General features: G+C 51.4%; 1 pseudogene; it reads left to right on the top strand.

Annotated features, from left to right (window-relative positions):
- Nucleotides 1–294: 294 nt before the first annotated feature.
- On the top strand, nucleotides 295–3,803 carry LOC132486895 (Golgi-associated RAB2 interactor protein 3-like; annotated as a pseudogene).
- Nucleotides 3,804–5,781: the final 1,978 nt, after the last annotated feature.

Below are 5,781 nucleotides of genomic sequence, written 5' to 3'. Positions count from 1 at the left end.
ACTATCCAGCCTACCCACACCTATACCCTGGCAGGGTCAGCCTGTTCCCTATGGACATGGTGGTTGGTATAGGGGGAGGCTGGTGAGCCTGCCCCAAGGGGGTGGGGACTTGGAGGCTCAACCAAGGGGTGTGCGATGTGATGGTGACGGGTCACAAAGGACTTGCGGTATAAATATGGTCGGGCCAAGAGACTCTGGCAGAGTCCTGCAGGGAGGTGACGAGTTGCTTTCGTTCCCTCTCTCTCTCCGAGACTCAATTTGTGGCTGGTGGCTCTGTCTTGAACGAAGAGAGCCATGAGCAGTGGGAGTTCACCTCATTACATGGCCAATAGCTACTGTTCAGTGGGGGTGTTGAGGACCTCCATGGGGGTCCTGCAACGACAACTGTACGAGGGAGGAGAGTATGACATTTTCAAGTACGCTCCCATGTTTGAGAGCGACTTTATCCAGGTCAGCAAGGAAGGAGAACTGATTGACCTAGACAACCGCGTCCGAAGGGTGACTGTGGGCGTCGCATCCACCAGCCCCCTCTTCCCACTACCTGACGTCATGCTGCTGGCCCGAACAACGAAAGTCTGTGAAGAGCATGTCAGATGCGCCCGGATCACCAAGGGGAGAGGTTGCAAGCCCGTGAAGACCCTAGAGCTCACCAGGCTGCTTCCCTTGAAGTTTGTCAAGATCTCCATCCACAACCGTGAGAAACAGCAGCTGTGCCTGAATCTTGCTACCGGCCGTACTTTCTATCTGCAGCTGTGCCCCTCTTCCGATGCACAAAAAGACCTCTTTTCCCATTGGGAAAAGCTTGTCTATATCCTGAGACCACCGGTAGTCAGTTACAGCAGTACCCCGATGCTCCAAACTGGAGATGCAGCGACTACAGAGGATGCCAAAATCCTAGTGGGAAGCACCCACAGAGACTCAAGAACACGGGGCAGGGTGCTTTGGGAGAGCAGGGCAAAGCTGGTCCTTCATAGCCTTTGGTGCTCTCTGAGACTCGCCTGGGAAATACCTTCTATTGTTGAAAAGGGTCAGGGACAAACGAGCTATCACTATGGGATTCACCACACTGGAGAGGTTCCGAGTGCTTCTCCACCTTGTCCCACAGGGCTGAATTTCAGAGAGACCTTAGGTATCATATCAGCTGCACTGGTCTCATCACCAGGGCTGTAATCCCTTCTACAGCATCCTGATTGTCTGGTCGCTTCTTGAACACTTACCCCAGCCCAGGTAGTCTCATCAGTTGTGGAACATCATTCACAGTTAGGAAGTCCTTCCTTCGTTGTGTCTCCCCGTGACGCCGACATGCTGATTCAAATCAGCCCAACCCGTGTAGTCACCAAAATGCAGAAGGTGTGCATCCCTTGACCCAGGAACCCCACTTCTAGGAGTCTGTCCTGCAGAGAGAGAAGCACAAGGGTATAAAATTAAAGTGTATATCATGGAGAATTGTATCAGTGCTTTCCCTGACCCTGGGACTGTTCAAGTAAAATGGAGTGGCCGTTTGACAGTGGTGCAGTAGATGGGATCTTGCATCCAATGGGAGCTTAGACTGGGTGATTTCAAAGGTTATTCTAAGTATAAGCCCTTGAGTTGCTCAGCTCCAGGAGGAGAGAGGAGCAGACAGTTCAGATCTCACTTTCTGTCATCTCTATCTTACCTGATTCTCCTCCCCTTGGCTCAGACCACAGAGCTCCACAGAGAAAGGGATCAGGATGAGGCTGGGATTCACAAGCTTCGTGACGTGACTGGACCCACAAAAAGCGCCGAAGGATCAGCAGGAGGGATGACCGTGGGCCTGGCGGGAGCCACCATCAAGGATCCAGGAGAAATCGGATCCGGCGAGGCCATTGCAGGTGCCCCCATAGATCAAGTGCAGCCGTGAAAAGCGCCGAAGTATTCAGCGGCAGGAATAACCATGGGCCTGGAGGGAGCCATTATCAAGGATCCAGGAGAAAGCGGAGCCGGCGAGGCCATTGCAGGTGCCCCCCAAGGATCAACTGCAGCCGTGAAAAGCGCCGAAGGATCAGCGGCAGGGATGACCACCGGTCTGGCGGGAGCCACCATCAAGGATCCAGGAGAAAGTGGATCCGGAGAGGCCATTGCAGGTGCCCCCCATGGATCAACTGCAGCCGTGAAAAGCACCGAAGGATCAGCGGCAGGGTTGACCATGGGCCTGGCGGGAGCCACCATCAAGGAGCCACCATCAAGGATCCTGGAGAAAGCGGATCCGGCGAGGCCATTGCAGGTGCCCACATAGTTCAAGTGCAGCCGTGAAAAGCGACGAAGTATCAGCGGCAGGAATGACCACGGGCCTGGCAGGAGCCATTATCAACGATCCAGGAGAAAGCAGATCCGGCGAGGCTATTGCAGGTTTTCCGCATGGATCAAATGCAGCCGTGAAAAGCGCCGAAGTATCAGCGGCAGAAATGACCATGGGCCTGGCTGGAGCCACCATCAAGGATCCAGGAGAAAGCGGATCTGGCAAGGCCATTGCAGGTGCCCCCCATGGATCAACTGCAGCCGTGAAAAGCGCCAAAGGATCAGCGGCAGGGTTAACCATGGGCCTGGGGGGAGCCATTATCAAGGATCCAGGAGAAAGCGGATTCGGCGAGGCCATTGCAGGTGCCCCCATAGATCAAGTGCAGCCGTGAAAAGTGCAGAAGGATCAGCGGCAGGAATGGCCATGGGCCTGGCTGGAGCCACCATCAAGGATCCAGGAGAAAGTGGATCTGGCGAGGTATTGCAGGTGCCCCCCATGGATCAACTGCAGCCGTGAAAAGCGCCGAAGTATCAGCGGCAGGGTTGACCATGGGCCTGGCGGGAGCCACCATCAAGGAGCCACCATCAAGGATCCTGGAGAAAGCAGATCCGGCGAGGCCAGTGCAGGTGCCCACATAGTTCAAGTGCAGCCGTGAAAAGTGCCGAAGTATTCAGCGGCAGGAATGACCATGGGCCTGGCAGAAGCCATTATCAAGGATCCAGGAGAAAGCGGATCCGGTGAGACCACTGCAGGTGCCCCCCATGGATTAAATGCAGCCGTGGAAAGCGCCGAAGGATCAGCGGCAGGAATGGCCATTGGCCTGGCTGGAGCCACCATCAAGGATCCAGGAGAAAGCGGATCTGGCGAGGCCATTGCAGGTGCCCCCCATGGATCAACTGGAGCCGTGACAAGTGCCAAAGGATCAGCGGCAGGGTTGACCATGGGCCTGGCGGGAGCCACCATCAAGGATCCAGGAGAAAGCGGATCCGGCGAGGACATTAGAGGTGCTGCCAGTTTATCCTTGCAGGACATGAACCTGGTCTTGGCGGATGATGCCAGCACATCCTCGACGGTGGGAGATGGTCCAGAGAGCAGCATGAGCATGGTGTTGCCAGTTGCAGTCACAACCAGCAAGCGTGCTGCTGGAAGAGCTGAAGGGAAGGTCGCAGACCCCGTGGTCTCCACCTTGCAGACTGAAGGCTACATGTCTGAACGGGATGGAAGCCAGAAGGGCTTCCACCCCAGGGATGAAGCCTGGAGAGAAAAAAAGAAAAGAAGGACACGTCTTCATCGAGGAAAAGTTCCCATCACCGCAGGACACGTGAAGGTCACCACAGGTCAGGAGGGGACAAGACCCAGAAATCATCCTCCCACTGGTCCTCATCTGGCCATGGAAACTCCAAAGTTGACAAAGGACGGGAGGACAGCTCGCAAACTGAGGAACAGCCAGTCCGCCACCAGTTCAGGGACTCTAAGTAAGACATCCAGTAAGATCCTCTCCTTCTTTAGGAGCTTCAGAGTCATTCCTGGTTCAGAAACAAGGCTCACACATGACCATTGAGAGGCAGACAAAGCCCCGGTTGGCTTCCATGTTTAGCACACATTTGCTAAAAGGGGAGAAAAAAACAAGGACATGATAAACACAAAATTCACAATACTGGATTTCTGTAGGGTAAAAAGAAGGGAGGGATGGTCTGGGAGGAAAAGCTCTTATGCAAAGCCGTATGTCCATGGGAATGTATTATCGTTTCCATTTTATTTTAACATCTCTGACATCAGGATGATTTTTATACTGCTGTCAGCCAAGTGGCAGTCACTGCCTTAGAAATATCTCAACCAATTTGTTTCACTGTTGTTTTCCTTTCAATATATGCACAAGAGATGGATGACAAAGTCTGAAAGAGATCTTTCAAGAACTATAAGATAAAGAAACTAAGGGACATAAATACTCACTATCCAGGAACACAAGAAAGGTTTAGAGATATTGTTAAGGAATAACAGAATAATCCAAAATGCTCTGTACTGATGAACTATGCAAATTATGTATGCATGTGGAAAGCGATTCTAAAAATAAAAAAAAAATCATAAATGAGATTAGGAAATCTCATTTCATACTGAGATTATGCATTTTTAAATGTCCATCATAAAAAAGTCTTTCCAATTTAAAAAAAAGTTGTAAATAAATTTCATGAGTCCATGAAAATCATTCAATTGTTAACAACAGTTGATAACAGTTGGATTAGAGTAACTGTTGATAACAGTTAACCACCGTTGGATTTGAGAAGAATGCCTCTGAGAACCATGTGTGTTTTTTGTTTTTGGGGTTTCTTTTTTTGCGGTATGCGGGCCTCTCGCTGCTGTGGCCTCTCCCATTGCGGAGCACAGGCTCCGGACGCACAGGCTCAGCGGCCACGGCTCACGGGCCCAGCGGCTCCACGGCATGTAGGATCTTCCCGGACAGGGACACGAACCCGTGTCCCCTGCATCGGCACGTGGACTCCCAACCACTGCGCCACCAGGGAAGCCCCATGTGTCTTTGTATGAACCGGGGAGTCAACTGCTAGCCTTGCAATTCTCTGCTCATTCCCTTCTGTGACAACAGGGTCTACTAGGATGGAAGTTGGGTTTCCAGTAAAACTTAGGGACTTTCTCTGCAGAGCAAATTAAGTGGTAGAGGTGGAGGAGGTGAGAAATAAGATACAGATTCTGGGAGGAGTGGTAGCTTGGGAGGATGAGAGGAAGCCCTTCTCAGTTGCTCTGGTGGGTGGCTGGAAAATCCCATCTTGTGATTTCCGATACACAAAGACCAATAGATTGTGGGGATCAATGTGTCCTTGGAGTTCACTCTTGAAGCAGTGGGTCTTGGTAAGAGGAGAGAAAGAGCCATGTTCTCTAAGACCTGAGAGGGATTTGGGGGAAGCCTTCCGGAAATGTGAAGAGTTACGGGGTAGAGGAGGGAGATAAAGGGGAACTCTTTCCCAAGCCTTTGACTCAGAGCCCCAGATTTTCACTATGCCAGAGGCTGAATCAGCCTACTTAAAACAGCTTCATCTTAGGATTCTGTACCCTTGGCTTTACCTTTTGTCTTTCTTAGCGTGTATTAGGCATTCTCACTCCCTCACCCCCAAGGACTTCTTTAACGTGAACCTAGTTAGTCCACTATGCAGGGCGTTAGCTGAGCAGACCCATAGTTGACACAGTTTACACCTCCAGTGCAGTAGTAAAGTGGAGGTGGGGACTTGCCCACCGCAACGTGCCCTGCCTGGCACTTTCTCTGGATTTCCTTTTCCATCTTGACAGTTCATCAAGAGACACGTGCACAGATACCTACGTATTTCAAAGCAACAGGCATCTTCCTCTGGAGGGAGACATCAATTTGGGTAGCAAGTCAGTACACCCTATCAGATCAAGGCCAATATTTTGGACAGCAATATTCATCACCATGGTAGCAATTCTGCAGCTGCAAGTGCAATAAGGCAATGGATGGTTGATTACAGACTGACCAATGTCCCAAACTTCAA

Source organism: Mesoplodon densirostris, chromosome 3 (genome assembly GCF_025265405.1).
Source record: "Mesoplodon densirostris isolate mMesDen1 chromosome 3, mMesDen1 primary haplotype, whole genome shotgun sequence".
In the NCBI taxonomy this organism is placed as follows: domain Eukaryota; kingdom Metazoa; phylum Chordata; class Mammalia; order Artiodactyla; family Ziphiidae; genus Mesoplodon; species Mesoplodon densirostris.
Note: the sequence above shows the minus strand (reverse complement) of the source record. Positions and strands in the feature narration are given on the sequence as shown.